The 16,497-nt window shown below is 39.8% G+C and overlaps 1 protein-coding gene across 4 annotated transcripts in view; it reads right to left on the minus strand.

The window, feature by feature from the left end:
- daam2 (dishevelled associated activator of morphogenesis 2) overlaps positions 1–15,593 on the minus strand; it is a 99,721-nt gene extending 84,128 nt beyond the window's left edge. For all 4 annotated transcript variants that reach the window (XM_055038103.1, XM_055038100.1, XM_055038102.1 and 1 more), the window contains exon 1: positions 15,432–15,593. The gene's annotated coding sequence lies outside the window, so the exon portion shown is untranslated. The remainder of the gene's footprint in view (positions 1–15,431) is intronic.
- Between the last annotated feature and the right edge of the window lie 904 nt (positions 15,594–16,497).

Raw genomic sequence — 16,497 nt, forward strand, 5'->3', positions numbered from 1 at the left:
TGGGTAATGTTTCCAGTGACACCTCTTTTTGGATTTCTGTGTCACTCAATCTTATCAGCAAGTCAGGCAGACTGTTTTTTCTATTATCGACATAATCACCTTTTTCTTTTCACAGTGAACGGTTTTTCGACATCGATAAATTTGAGCAAGTTAAGCTTCGTCTGTGGAGTCTCCTATTTTGTTGCCAACTATGAGTCAACTTGATGACAGTATGGGTTATAATCATGTTGGAATCGAGACTGTAGACCTTTGCAATAAAGTCTTCTGGTTCCCTCCATCTACCCATGAAATCTGACCTGCTTTCTGTCCCTGTCGATGAAAGAATCTTCACCAGCATTTTCTATGCAGCCAAAAAAAATAGATATTGATCTCAACAGATGAGACCAAATCTCTTCTATGTGTTTAAAGTAACCCCTGCATGGGTTGTTTGGCTACTGGCTTTGTTTTATCATTGCTGCCTTTTTACTATTCTACCATGTGAGTGCACAACTATTACTCTAGTTGTGCACAGATTCTTCCACCTACGCTGTGGATCACAGCTCCTCCAAGCATATTGTGGCTTTACACTGTTTTTAAATTTAATATTTCCTAGCTCAAAATCTCATTTTGTCCGGTTGACTTTAATAAAATATGACAGAATATGGCCCCTGATCACACTAAAATAACTCTGAGCAGCCTCCTGCAAGTACAAATCAACTATAGACCTCGCATAACCACAACTGCTAACAGCAGACTATTAGTGGATTGTTGAAAATTTCTTGAAATCATTGGTTGCCAAAGCAAGTACCAAATAAACATTGGAATATGAAAAGCCTGGTAGTTAGTGGCTCTTTTTGGACCTGACATTTTTGGTAGGAAGCAACCCAAAATACAAATGCACAGAATGTTCCAAGGAATTAACATAACCAGCACCTGAGAACCTTACATTTACTTTCACCCTTAAATAAAATTATGCTCTAATTTTCTTTGGTTATAAACAGCAATTAGGACACGATTCTTAAAAAGCTATAAAATAAACATAGAAATCACAGTAATCCTATAGGTATGTGTGTTTATGTGAACTCGAATGACTAAATAAACAGATGGGAGAGTGGGAGCACACATCCAGCCTTCTCACTGTTGTATGCTTAAGAGAGACAATATAAATATATTCAGTATCACTCCATGCTGTGTGGAGTGTTGCTTGAGAGCAGAGGTGGAAGGGGAGGTGTCGCTTAGGGATCCATCGAGCACCACTCACCCACGCGAGCGGTAAATGATTGCGTTGATTAAAGCCAGCTGAGCTCCAAGTGGTCTCCTCAGACTGGAAACCAGTGGCACGTGGCTTGGAAATCCATCTGCTTTCTTAATGACACACACTGACATCCCCGTACAACATGTTTGTTCATTTTCCGTTGCTAAAAGTGTATATATAAGAAAAAACAACAACAAAAAAAACACCCAAACACCCACAACGCTTGTGAAATCAAGCTAGCAAACAAGTCTCTCCATCACAAGAGTGATGGCTGGTGGAGTTTAAATCAAACCATTGTGGCAAAACAAACACATCCACAAATCAGGATTTTCCACAGACTGGCTGCAGAAACAGATCTCATGTCCGCACTGAATACTGTGAAACACAAAGACTAAACTCAGACAGCGATGCCGTCTAAAAATGTGCAGGCATTTACTGTTATAATTTGAAATACAACAGATTGTCAGCACAGCAGGAGAACAATGACAAGAGGTTTAGTTGAAAGAAGAGAGGAAAATGGAGCTTTGACCAGTGCATGCATGTTTATGTCAAACATATTTTTAAGCATGTAAAAAATGTAAAATTTTGGCAATATTTTGTAAAAACTGCCTTGCCTTGTATTTTTTATATTTTTTATTGCTTTTCACATTTTTAAAATGTGACCCTATTTATGCAAAATATAGAGAGCAGAAGACAGTTGTATGGTAAAACTTTTCAGATAAATACTTGAAACAGAATTTCATTTATTTTGTTACATCGATGAATCCGTGTCTTTCTTTCATGTTATTAGGTAAAACAGTGACATTGTACTATACAATCTCAAGGTCCAGCAAAAGGTTTTACTCAGTCTCACACAGAGTATAGACATAAATATGTTTTCATGTTCAGTGTCTGGACAAGAACAGGATACAAGCAAAGAATTTCTAACAATATGAGCAGCTGTCTTTAAAAAAAAAAAAAAAAAAAAACTTCAACAGAATGACAACTTGTTCAAAAACCTTGGCCTCCTACTCCAAATCTCAGTTAATCACATCTCTTCTGGCAGAGCCCCGTCAACACACATTGTCCCGATTACAAGCCGTTTAAGCTAAATGGCCAGATCCTAAAGCTGTGTCCCGGTACAAACTGCAACAAAAATGTGGGTCAGCAATTTTTCCCCCCCACTGCTCTTCCTCTCTCTGCTTCTTGGTTTCCTTCCCAGAACAATGAGTCTGACTTTTCTCTTTTCCTCCCACAGCAGTAGGATTGTAGTGGGAAGGGGAACTATTAGGAACACAAAGTAACTGTGGCGCATACAATTCCCCTCCGGAATGCTTTGGAGGATGTAATATAAGACCTCAGTGACCTTCTGACACATTTCAAAGCAGCTTTTTCAAAAAGCACCAGCATCGATTTCTGACATTTGGATGGTGGCGCAATGGGGGTGAGGGGCGCTAGCGCTCCTCACCTGTCACCATGTTTCATTTGGAGATGATTTGAAATGCTGTCCTCATCTCTGCATACTTGTTCTAGTTAGGGAAATAAAGACGGAATAAAATCTCAGTAAACTGGAACTGCACATTACTGGCTTGTGAGCAGTTTTTTTTTTTTTCCTCCCCTGATTCTCTGTCAAAAATAAAATCATGCAGAGCACAAATCGGGAGCTACAATCTCCTCCTTCAAAAGATTTTGGATGAAATCTAACGAAAGTAAAGCCAGGATGGTAAGAATGTGTTTTTCATTTTCATATGTGAATGTCTGAATTAAGTAGACACAAAATATGATGGATTGTTGAAAATTTCCAACATTTCAACAACATAACCGCCTCTTATTTCAATTCTGTCTCCACAAACCTCTTTCATCCTTTCCAAACACTTATAAAATCAGTATGAGTGGTTCAGACCTCAAAGATTTCATTTCTCAGGCTTGTTGGAAAAAAAAAAAGAAAAGGGTGAAATCAAAGCTAAATTAAACGAGGCTTCAGTTTGCTGATGCGGTCCTTGCGCTATGTGGCGGCGAGTGAGAGATAAGGAATGCACAAAACTTCCTGCACTGGGTTCGCCAGACCTCGGACGGTTTATGTACCGCGGCCGGTCGCCACGGCAACCTGGCAGCAAATTTGGGCTGAGCAAGGGAGTTGTAATGATGCAAGGAAAGGACAGACAAAAAGGAGCAGGGTAAAAGGTTTTAAGTACTTATGCCAGAACAAGCTTGCTTTCAAAATATGTATTGTCTAAACTTCTGGATCTGCATGCTGAATTTACCAAAATAAAACTACAATTTTATTATTGAAATTATGATTCCATTTCCCTTAATACTAATAAAGTAAGAATTTATGTTATTTTTATGTGGCAGCTGGTCTCCAGCCTCGGTCGCTCTGCTATTTAACTGCCTATTCTAAGGATTCTGCTTGTCAGCATGATAGAGGTAGAAAGGCACTGAGTGGGCAAGGGTAGACATGTTATTGGATGGATGCAGCAGTATTTGCACAGTGTCTGAACCTAGGATCTAGTTTGTCTGCCTAATACCTTTAATGCACCCCCACTGCCACCATAAATCCCAGCGGATGACGTTGAGGAAAGCCGGGCGGCATCACTACCCTGACTTTCTGTCACCCCTATTTGCCCCTCCAATGATCACAATATCGTTTGGTCTGAAATATCTCTGTGACTTCTGGACAATGGGACGTTGGTAGGATGAAAACTGAGATGATGGAGGGAGTGTGGACATCAAATCGATTTTAAACAATGGATCACTGCCTGAAGGAGCATACTGGCCTGGACGCTGAAAAAAGAAGAGCTTTTCAATGTTGAAAAAGATATCAACCTCCTGCATTTAATGCATGTCTCCTGGTTTTGCAGACACAGGAGGTTTACTGCTAATCTCACTGTCACTCCCAGATTGAACCATTCCCCACCCAAGTGTGCACAGACAGCAATTACATAGAAGTCTGACTGTCAATCTTTTTTAATGCTTAATACTAAAAGCAAGACCTTTTACAATTATGAATAACTGTCTGCTCTCTGAAGCTCCTTCAAAACATTTTGCAGCATTTTCACACATTTTCTAAACAGATCCTGTTCATTTTGTTTGTTGAGCAGCCTATTTCTGACTGGTGAAAACAAAACATACATCCACACCTAAGACACTATTTTCTTCTACTTTTTATCGACTAGAATTTCTTATAAATACCAACAAAGAGGTGGACTATTTGTGTTCATCCCGGCATTCAGCAGGTAAACAAGTGAAGGATGGTGGATCTCTCAGGAGCCGAGTCAGTTCTCCAATTTCTCAGTGCAAAATGCCAAAACTGCATCACATATGCCTATGGTCAAACACGAGAAATGCACAATATGAGTAAAAAGAAAAACAGTGAAAAATAAGAATGTTTCATTTTTTACAACCATCAATGAGGGACACAGGGACACGGATATAGAAACTGGAAATCTGAAAATATCTTCATCTCATCAGTTACTTGAACATGATCAGGTCATTTGAGTTTGTCCAACAGTCTCCTGTCATTTCCTTAACCCTGATGGATGATAGTTTATACAAGGAAACGAAGAAGAAAAACATCCCTCTGCCCAGAGAGGTTGCTGACCAGTGCAAGGGAGGACGAGGAGGAGGCTGATGGAGAATGGTGGTGGAGGGTGTATCGTAGCAACTAAAAGAACAGCAGAAGTGGAGGAGGAGAAGGAATCAGTAGGGGATATTCACCATAAGGGAAATGAAGAGTGTATATCACAGGGTGATGACATCTGTTTTATCCGAATTCCTCTTCCATCTGCAGAACATGAATTTTGAAATTGGAACCAGAACCAATATGAGCACCTGTGTTTTTTATCAACAATAATTATTTATGTCACACAAAGTCTCAGGGAACGCCAAAGTGCATGTAGAGAACGAGAAATGAGGTCAAAGTTGCAGGTGAATGTCAGAAATACTGAAGTGAAGGGAAATGAGACAGCCCGTTAGTGTTTCCAGATGATAGAGAACACGCCAATGAAGTTAGATCTGGAGAAGTGGTGCCATTTATAAAAACAGCACAAATAAACACCTCGCCTTTCAACAGCCCCTTTAAGCCTGCTGGAGGTCAATCTACTCTCCCGAGGGACAAAAGCAGAAGACCCCCTTTCTCAGGAAGTCTCTCTAGAGACAGAACCGTTTTCATTCCTCTCCTGAGTGCTGTAATCATGCCAACCGAGCAGTTTGTCATTCTGAATAAAGACGTTTCTGGCGTGAAGGACATGGCTCAGGTCCACTGTTCAGATTGCTTTTTTTTTTTTTTTTTTTTTTTTTTTAAGTTACACCACAGCAAGAAAAAGAAGAAGAAAAAAAATGACGACACCGTTCCGGGATCTTTAACTGCTAAATCCATCTCAATGCTCAGACTGAAAGCAATGGCAGTGAGCTCAGAAGATGCATTAGGGTCTGCGAGAAGCCTGAAGCTCACAGTAAAAATGCCTATCAATGCTTTCTATTCTACTTAAGAAGCTTTGAAGTATAACAGAAAGTTATTACACGATTAAAAAGAAATGCATGGGAAGAATGTAGAAGCCAAATTTAGTCATCTAGAACTCTGTGGAAGAGTTATGATGGTGTTTATCTTTTAAGATGTTTTACTCCTTAGGAGTTTGGTTTTGAATCAATGTGAAATCTCTGGAGTGATTCCGGCCCGATACAGTGTGCTCGTTCTTCCAGTCTTTCAGTTTATGTTTGTTTGAGTTTCCAGCCCCTGAAGATGGAATCAGGATAAGAATATTATGATGGATTAGTGAAAATACACTAAGTGAATGGGATCCATCTGCATCCTAAATCTTGTTAAATTGAGGCGCTCCTGCATTAGATAACTTCAGTAAAACACATTAGCCACGCCAGCAAAGTGAATTACTCAAATTGAATTGAAGATTGAGAAGGACGGCTATGCTATTTGGAGAACTGGCCAATTCTTGGTAAAATTTACGGAGATATTTTTGAAGTAAAGTCACATTGCTGTGGTTCTGTCCATTTTTCATGGAAAATGTCCAACTTTTCCAAACACTTAATTCAAGCACTCTTAGTCACTCTCCTTGGTGTACCTTAAGCTTTCAGACACAAAAAGCTAGACAATGGAGGAAAGATGAAAGGGCACAAGAAAAAACAGAATATACAGAAACATGGATGAAGCAAAAACAGGAGAAAGGAAAAAAAATGGAAATATTTCCGCAAGGCAAAGAAAGTGAGGAAGAAAGCAAGGACACAAGAATGAAGGAAAGGTAAGAGAAAAGGGAAGCAAGCAAGAACTCAAGAAGGGAAAGAAAATAGGGATGTGAAGAAAGAAGCATGCAAAGACGAAAAAGAGATACTGTTTGTACTTCATGACTGCTGAGCTGTTGCAACATAGCCTTTATTTCAGGGGAGTCCCACAAAGATCCTAAAATAAAAGGCAGTATAAACATTCAAGTACAAATACATTTTTGCTAAAAGCAACACAATACAGAAAATTTTAAACTAAAAGTGGAAAGGCTTTAAAAGGCATCCTAATGACGGCAAGAGTCAAATGGCAAGTCTGATTAACAAAACTGCTAGTCGTATGATGAAAACTTCACACATCAAGGTCAATAACAAGCATTCACGGCCAAAGTAAACCTTCAACAGCTTGGGCCCTTCTCAAATCTGTGACACATCAAGAGTCGACTTAATCTCGTTCCAGCATCTGAAGTGATTTATTGGTAAGGAGTTCTTTATGCCAGTCTTCCTTATGGCCATGCTGAAAGCCCTAAAGTCTCCCTACTGGAACCTGAAAAGAAAAATTGTGCTGTTGAGCCTGACAATAAAAATGAGGGTTCAGGTCAAACAAATACTTTACAAATGCTGTTCTAGAGAGCCTGAAGGAGACGGCAAATGAATTCTGCTTCTTACCACAAGTGGTTGCTGAGACAACAAGAGCCCCAGAGCCCAGCAGTGGTGGGGCCCAGCGTATCAGAGTACGGAGGACACCCAAGGGAAAAGCCGGTCCAGAGAGCGGGGGACTCTCACGGACAGTGGAGACATTTTCCCACAATCAAACAAAAACAGAGCTGCACAGAGCAGCAAAAAAGAAACAGGAGATGGAGGGAGAGAGGTTAGCAGTGAAGAGTTGGAAGAACTCATCTGAAAGAATGCAAGATTGTAAAACTATTTAAGAATTTACTAAAAGGATGCTTCGTAATCCAAAGATGAACTCAACATTCTTCCCAACTTGGTTAACCTGCGAGTCACCTTAAATTTCAGAGGCCAGAGGGCTGTGTGGGCCTCCTTTAGATAATTTAGCCAAATCCACACAGTTCACTGGTAAATGACCTCATTAAGGTAATATGTTTAACTCATCTGTTGCAAATTAAAGAAGGTGTCAGGCCACAGAGGACATCTGGACCGTTAATGTAGAAGTTTTAGCGCTAATTGAGGGAGGACTCGATACTAAGAACCAACAAGAAAAAAAAAAACACACACACACACACACACACAAGGCCCAGGCTTTCCCTTAGGAGAAGGTGGATGAAAGAAACTATCAGATACACTCTGACATTGGTTTGAGGACAACAGGTTCAAAGGTTCATTTTCCAGAGCTCAGTGTAATTAAGAGCAGACATGATGAGAAAGGTATTTATCCCAAGAAGAGCTGCTCATTTCACCCCTTCTCAACTATGTACCATTTCAGTCATTTTATAGCAATCATTGTCTAGTATAAAATAGTGAGTATGCATCAGCTTTTCCCTGCAAGTTTGACAATTCATGCACCATTGGGCAGCCAATGATTTAAAGCTGTTGTCTGTTTTCCGGTCATGTTTTACAGAAGGAAAATACAGTTATTAGAGTCTCATTACAAATATCTAAAAGCAGGAGTTAATAGAGTTATTTATGTTTGAGCAGGAGTACTACTATTATATTTCATCAGACAAAAGTGGGCTAAAGTTTTCAGAACATAGCATATAAACTGAATTATAGCTAAGATTTGCGTATACACATCTATATTTATTGCCATAATTTGTCTCTCAGTTTAGAAAAATAAACTGATATGTAATGGCTTAAAATCAAGTAAAATGATAAATCGGAAGACAGTTGAGTTAACCCAGGCTTTTTTAAGACATTTGAGCAAACCTAAAAAGCTTTGTTTTCTTCAGCAACTGATGGAAAAATGACTTCCAATTTGAAATCCAAAGATTACATCTTCATGAAAATATACCAAGAAAGCCTTCTTTTTCAAGAAGGTCTGCAAAAGTTTTCAAACTTCCTTTTATAGAAGTAACCCCCAGTGCCGGAGATCATGGCCATTATAAATAAGAATCTGGAATGCAAAGGAGGGGGGCGGTGAAAAATAAACATCCATGCTGCTCCGTTATCTGCACCCAGCTGTGCAATTTAGAGGCTAGTCACTGCATATGATGTCACACTGGCATGGCGTTACTACTGGAGCAGTGGATCGACAAGGTTACCTTCAATTTGTTCATTTATGAATTGATTTTTTTATTCAACAGCAAAACGGCACCTCAAAAAAATTCCGACTTTTATGGGAATGTCTTAAAGAGAAACAGTGACTTCAAAAACAAAAGAAACAATCGTTCCAGCGAGAAATATATCAAAAAGAATTTAAAATAAATTTGCATCAGTATCAGGAGAAGCAGTTGTGCAGCACATCCAGGCATCACTTTACACTGTAAATTTAGAAACAAAGTCAATTTGAGATGTAAAGGTGAGTGGAAACCTGCAGCCAGGAGAATGAGGACTAGGTTGACGCGTTGCAGGTTTTATAAATGATCCCATATGTGCTCCAGATCCCAAGTGAAAGAGCTGCTTTGTGTTCGATGACGTGCTCAGGTCCCAAGTGGACTCCCCTTCCACTTCCCTCCACTGACAAAACCCTTTCTCTGTAGCTCAGGGTAACGCAAGTCGCGGGGCAGAAACACGGTGTTTGGATGCCCAAGTCTCTACCCGCCTTCCTGCTTCCTATTTTGACGGGAGCCAATTACCTATGACTACTTGGAGACTGAAACAACCAGCGCATTGATGTTTGATGGGAGAAGAGGGACTGAGGGTAAAGACGACTGACCAAAGAGGGGGAGATGGCTGTCACAGAGGCAAGAAATATTAGGACATTCTCAACCTCTATTACCCTGTGAGCTAAATGGCTCCCATTCATAGGGAAATAATTGTCAGAGGCAATCTTACTTGCCCACCTGCTCCCTGGATTCTGCTGCGATTCACAAACTAATCATCCGACAATCATGCAGTTTTACAGTGGGATTAGAAAAAAAACAGCGCAGTCAACCCAAGCCTCAAAATACCTGCAATTTATATATGAGGCATTTATAGCAGCAGTGGAAACATGCACATTTAATCAAGTAGTCAAGGCAGCAAACTACTGTTTGCAAAAACACCACAGTAGCTCAGAAAAGCCTCACAACCTCTGAACTGATGGGGACTTGGGGCGATTTTTTTTTTTTTCATATTTCAGGGGAAAGCTTTTAATTAACAGCGGCGGTATTGTGCTACTTCTCATGTTTAAATCTGGAGCTTCTGGGTTTGTGGAAAATAAAATCAGATGAAATCAATTAAATGAAGAAGCAAGGGAGTAGCAAAATATGTCTTGCACTGTTTCTGCAGTATCCCTCGAGACAAAGTCAAAGCGTCAATAGAAGGAATTACAACTTGAGCCAAGTGACATATCTCAATATAGCTGAATACAAATGATAACATTGTAGCTTTAACAGTTGTTGTGATGTCTCAAGTTTCAGAGATCTTCAAAGAACCAAGACTTATTTGAAGTGGTTTAGAATAGAGATGAAGAATCTCTCCGTTCCTCCATTCTTTAAAGTCTTTCCTCTTTCCTTAAGAAGCATTGCTGCTTCTTCACGCTTTGTTTGTACCAGACCATAACAGCTTATGCATTGTGCAACATAGATAAAAAATTAATGAGCCAAAGGACACCTTCAAATAACTTGGAGAACCAATGATCAAATTTACTTGAGAGCTTTGCAAGAACATCTGCCTGCTTAGAGACCAAATTTCAACAAGAGTAATACTGACTTGACTCTTAGACTCACTAATATTGATGTCATCAGCTACTTGTCATTGTGAAAATGAGTTCAACTGAATGAGAGGACAATCTGTAAATAGTCACTCTGATCTCTTTCATACCTTTATGTCATTTTCCTGTTTGCAAAGTGGTGAATTCATCACTGACCTGGTTTTGTATGTTATCAGTAAAACACCTGAGATTGTTCTGGAAAGCTTGCTCTGTGTAAACATGAGTAAAATGGGACTCATTTCTTCCCAAATTAGGCTTCAGATGTTTGTTTAACGTCTGAAGATGTGTGCATTAAACCCCTTGTATTTTGCAACAATAAGTTATATCAACTTTTCTGGTCATTTTGCAGTACACACAGCATTTCTAATGATTCAGAAAGCTGCAGATGCCTCTTGTTTTTAATTAGTTAGCCATAAATAGATTTTTTTGACTTGAATCATTTGAATTTCATAAACACATTTGTGAATAATTGTAATATAAGTAATAGCAATCTTCGACTCCACTAAAGTGTCTGCAAATCATCACAAGACCCCCCACTCAGTGCTTCATGATGCAAAGGAAGGGCCCTGACACCAATTTTGAATCTAAAGAACAGAAAGGATGAGAGACACTGGTAGATGTGCATTAAGATTATATCACAACGCTTCACACTTGAGTAAACTTTAGGTTGATCCGACGCCAAGGATCTCTGGCACAACAGGAGCATTCCTGTTGTGTTTAATTTGAGGCTCTGTACAGCAGAGAACAGCCATTACTGTATGGATGAAATGGACCAGATCACACTGCCGATTGTCCCATTATACACTGAATTATCCTGAAATTTCAGTCCACCAAAAGAAACCAGGTGCTTATATACTAAAATTAAACATCTGGAGAAGTTCGACAGTCAACTTGAAAATATGCGTTTCTCCTTTCAGAATTCAAGTTTACAGTTTGAATGCTGAAAAACACTTCAGCATTGATGAAACCATACTGATGCTCTTAATTTTGCAAGCATATCATCTCATAATGTAATTGACTGAAAGACAGAGATGTAGATCAGAAATTTATGGACGAAAATTTAAGTGTATTTCTCTGTGAAAACTACAGGTCGACATATCACTGGGCTTTCCCTGACTTGATTTTTAGACACTTCACTGAATGTGTTTTTTATTTGGTAACCACGTCCACAACAAATATTTTTTATTGTTGTCTCAGCCTGATCCTGCTTGTGTATGTCGCGTTCAACTGATCTTTACATTTTTTTTTTTTAAATGCAATTGTTTCACATTTATTCTCACCATCCAACTTTTGGGCAGAGTGAATAATCCAAATTTGGCCTTTTCTTCAACAAAGCTTCTTTAGAAAGAAATTCCTATGCCTTTTTTTATATGAAATAACAATCACAAGGAAAGGTGGTGGGATGTGGACAATACTTTGCCTGGTTTTTCCTTTAACCATCACGGCTAATTACTCCCAGACGTCCTTTTGGGCTTAGCCAGAAACCCTGCAGAGATACAGTGGACTGGTGTGCCGCCACACATAGAGAAGCAGATATCGGCTCAAAGCCACATTGTGGTCAACCAGTGGAGATGTTGTGGTGCTTGCTACAAACATGACAATGCTGTGTTGAGTCCAAACAAGAATATGTTGATTTTAGGCATAGAATCAGTTGGTAGCCAGACAAGCATCAGTAGCTTACAGTAGCTTATTTTACATCAAGAATGTTCTCCCTCATTAACAATGCTTAAAAGTGACTCCTTTGCCTCTAATCAAACATTTGATCCCTTCTTTTAATGGGCAAATGCATTTGTCAAAGCTTGTCATTATTTCAGGCTCTGCATTAGGTGCAGTTTTAAGCTATATGGGTGACATAGTTACACATCTAAATTTGTAGTGTACCTTATGAAATTGAGAAAAAATTGTATTTCAAACTGCAGATATGCTTTGATAAGGAAAGCAGGCCTTGGAAAAATACAGAAAGATATACGAATTGAGCAGCATGGCACACCTCTGTTCTGTCTCAACAGTCTTAGATTCGCAACACAAGACATTCACCTTGGAGACTCAAAGGTCAAGATAACCTGTCAATCAAAACACCAGGCACTGTAAGATCTGACTGAAATTCCCCCTCAGCTGCAGGCCACGAAACAGCGGTCCTGTCTTCTCACTCCTCTGTGTGGCATGGTGGTTTAGACTTTAAGAATCAGAACCCTTGTGTGCCAGTTCCCAGCCACGCCGTGCTGATCAAGGCTCCCACTCATGCTCAGTCAGCAGTGCTGCAGCCAAAAGCAGAACACCTCAGCCCAGTGGCTCAGTTACTCTTGGATGTCAGACATATTTTCTTTCCCCCAGCCCCCATCCTCTTAAAACACACAGGTAGCTGAAAAAGGATTCTGCTCTTTAGTCAAAATGCTGGACCTAAAAAAAAAAAACTGTAGGATCAAGCTTTCCCACCCTGACTGGGAAACAATCAGAAAGATATTTCTGTTTTGCATGTGAAATCTAACTTGAAGCTGAACCTGTGGAAAAGCTTAAAGCTCATTAAAAGCTCAGTGGACTGCAGCTCTGCTCGGACAGCGCCGGCCTGCTAAAGAGCAGGGCTTTTCAATAAATCCATCCATCACCGATAGCCATTAACACAGTCCCGTGGGGTTGAAGTGAGCAGCATGTTGGTGCCTGTGCCATGTGGATCAAAAATTTTAGAAAACAACGAACAGAGTTGCACGGATAAATCCTGTAATCACTCACTTATGTGTCATGTCGGCATGATTAAAATGTCATTTCTATGTCAAAATCTATTCCAATCCTTAAACCCATAATGCTCTTTTTAAAAGTGTTTTTCTTTTCGAACAGTTGAGTTTACCAGATTCTCCCAAAGTACCAATCAATGTATGTTTTCATAATTTCAAGTATAAAAAACACAAAACTATATGTTTTTTGGGGGGCTATATGTGATAAACTAACTAAAAGTATGGCATAATGGAAAGGTAAGGAGTGCTGGATGCATTTTTTTATGAAAATTATATATGCCTGCCATGAGTCAATACTTTGTAGTTGCACCTCTGGAACTAGACATATTTCCCCATTTTTCTTTGCAAAATATCTCAAGCTCAACAAGTTGGATGGAGAGCATCTAAAAACAAACACAAGTCTTGCTTTAGGCTCCAAATGTATTTCTTCACTTTGACTAGGCCATTGCAACACATGAATATGGGTTGGAATTTGGGTTGTGTTGTTGTCCTGCTGAAAGATTTAATCTCTACCCCACTCTCAAATCTTTTGTACCATGTAGACATTTTCTTCCAGTATTATTCTGCATTTACCTTCATCCTCTTAGCAGTTCTCATTAGTTTCTTTGCTGAAGAATATAATCTCTATTGCCCTGTGTGTCCCCATGGAGATGGTGATGTACAATGTTAATTTCCTTAGTTCTTTGGATCCCAAAAGGTTTTGTTTTCTTTTTATCTGACCAGAGTAATTTTGGCTTGTAGGAAGCATGAACAAAAGTTCTTGGGTCTTTTATTTTAAAACACCCCTTTTTTGTCTTGTCACTCAACCACAAAAGACATATCTGTGAATTGTGAATTATTGTGCTCATCTGATCTACAGAGATGATTATGGAAAATAATGAATATTTTTCTTCATTACGCTTCATAATTACTCATTCCTTTGTGCTGGTCTATTCCATAGAATCATAAACAAAAAACAATCATGTTCATGGTTGCAACATGGGAAAAAAATGGGAAAAAGTGAGTGTAAACTTGTGCAAAAGCACTGACTAGGCCATTGCAGCCCCAATCCACTGACAAAGAATGTTGCATGTGCCAATAACTCTTCAATAAAAGCTTTGTGGGTGATCAGTTTGTGCTTAGGATGCTGCTATGTTTATAAAACCTCAGCAACCGGCCAAGAAGACCCATCGCTGCATTACTACCAGATGTTCAGTCAGATTAAACAGCTCTCAGTGCACTTCCCAATGCTATAAACCCACAAGCTGCATGGGACATAAGAGTGGAAGATGCCCTCAAGACCCAAACCGTTCAGCTTAACTCTCTTTTATTGTATTTAAATAACAGTTAGTTTCACAACGCACCTATCCACCTAGATTAATAGGTGCCCTTTCCCTCGTTTCTGATATTTAGACAGCCAAACTCCTGGTTTGTGTTAGAGAAAGAAATGTTTTGACGTGACAATGTTTGGATGGGAAACAGAACCTGAAAAACTCCTGCAGCCAAGTTTGATTCAGGAGAGAGGCAAACTGCTGCTTTACCACAAGCTGGAAGGATTTGTCACATCGAGTAAAGATTCTCAGATTCTCATGCAAACAAATCTAAATGCATGCCTTCAAGAGGCATGATTGTATTTCATTGATTCATTCTAAGAACAGCATCCTCAATCAATTGCTGGGAATTTAAGAATTGCTGGGAATTCTTGAATCCTCAGCAATTGACAGCATAATCAGAATGAGATAGCTCTTCTAACTGATTGAAATGGGCTTAGAGATCTGAACCATCACCGCACGTCATGTATTAAAAGGAGGCTCTAACTGAAGCAGAATGAGGATGACACAGCAGCTGAGGGGACACAGCGCCCTCTATGGACACCCACTAGAACCAATATGTGGCCGATTAGCCCAGTGAACGCACGACACCGGGATAAAATCGAGGTCAAACGCGTGTGAATACACACTGCTGCCCGTCTTTGTCATATCTGCTTACCGGTTGCAAATACAAAAAGGTTCTGAGAGGAATTAAAGAGGACATAAAACTGTCATGCGCAGAAGTGCTTATAAATTAACCAATAAGCCTATAATGGCGGCCTATAAGGTTATTTCATAACTGATGGCTGTATTGTAACAATTATTCATCGCCAGGTTCTAATATTATATCAAAAATGCATTACGCGAAGACTGAAATCCAGTATTAGACCTTAACAGGCACGCTCAGCTGCAAAGCAAAGATTCATTTCCAATCCTGCGAGACCCATTTCAGTGTTACAAATTGAAAGCTGGAAATCTGTCAAAAGGAGCAACGCCGACACAGCTTCAACACCAAAATCCTTGTCTAAACATTTTCCAACCGATTGCAGCCTTGCGCGTCAGTCCGCCCCTGCCGATCCGAGTTGCGGGGCAGAGCCCGCACGGCACGCCGTTGCCCGCACCATCCATTCCCGGAGAGATCAAGGACTCACCTTCCAGACTCTGCGCGAGGAAACCGTCACCGCTCGGTAATAATAATCCTGAGAGGCTGTCAGAGGGCAGACAGGGGCAGAAGATGAGGGTTCGGAGCGAGGACCGGATCTCCCCGTGTTGGGTGTACGGGGCTGTTCATTCAGCTGAGGGTGTAGTGAGGAGAGACGGCTCTGACAAGTCGGTCAAAACAGCAGCACCACGCCTCCCTCCTTAAAGCCGCCGCGCTCTGGATGGCTGTCAACACGTCAGAGTCCAAAATCACAGATCACATTTTAATATAATTAATTATCCCCCCCCCACCCCCCGCATACGCGCACCAAAAAAAAAAAATAAAATTAAATAAAATAATAATAATAATAACTTACAGATTACAGTATTTTAATATTTGCAAGGTATAGCAGTAATCAATTTTGAGGGCGAAAAATTATGTTTTTAATTTCTTTTACCTTTTATCTTTGGCGACAACCTCCAAATCTGTGAGGCTAACAGGCCTCCTTGCCATTACCCTAATGTTTTGCACACTACAAAGTCTTTTTGTTCTAGACTTAACTCAGGGCTATGGCTGTGCCATTCCAAATGGTTGACACGACTTCCAGTCAGAAGAAACCTTAATCTGTTTGGTGTAAGACAAATTTTGAGGTTAACATATTAATGTCCTTTTCATTACTGTAAAAGCAGATGATAACAGTGACTGGAAAGATTCACTAACCTATGTGATACTAACCATATCATGTCTTTAACTCATCTGTTGCAAATTAAAGACCGTATCATGTCTTTTGTGGTTCTGGGCTGTGCTTCAGAGCAGATTGCCTCTATATGTTAGGCAGTCTCCCTCACAGTCTTCTTTTAAATCCATTTTCAGGAATCATCTAATTTTTCCTGGCGCTCAACACATCATGAGTTGTTTGTTCTTTTGTGATTTTGGATTAAATTGAATTGGCTTAATGGACACAGGAACTGAAACAGATGTGCACATTGGCATGAAAAGCTGTAATTCTGTAAAAATGGATATTGCCATCCAGAAGAGTGCACAATTTTGCTCCTTTTCTTATAAGTACTCTCTAA

Source organism: Poeciliopsis prolifica, unplaced genomic scaffold, assembly GCF_027474105.1.
Source record: "Poeciliopsis prolifica strain line A6 unplaced genomic scaffold, Auburn_PproV2 SCAFFOLD013, whole genome shotgun sequence".
Taxonomy (NCBI): Eukaryota; Metazoa; Chordata; class Actinopteri; order Cyprinodontiformes; family Poeciliidae; genus Poeciliopsis; species Poeciliopsis prolifica.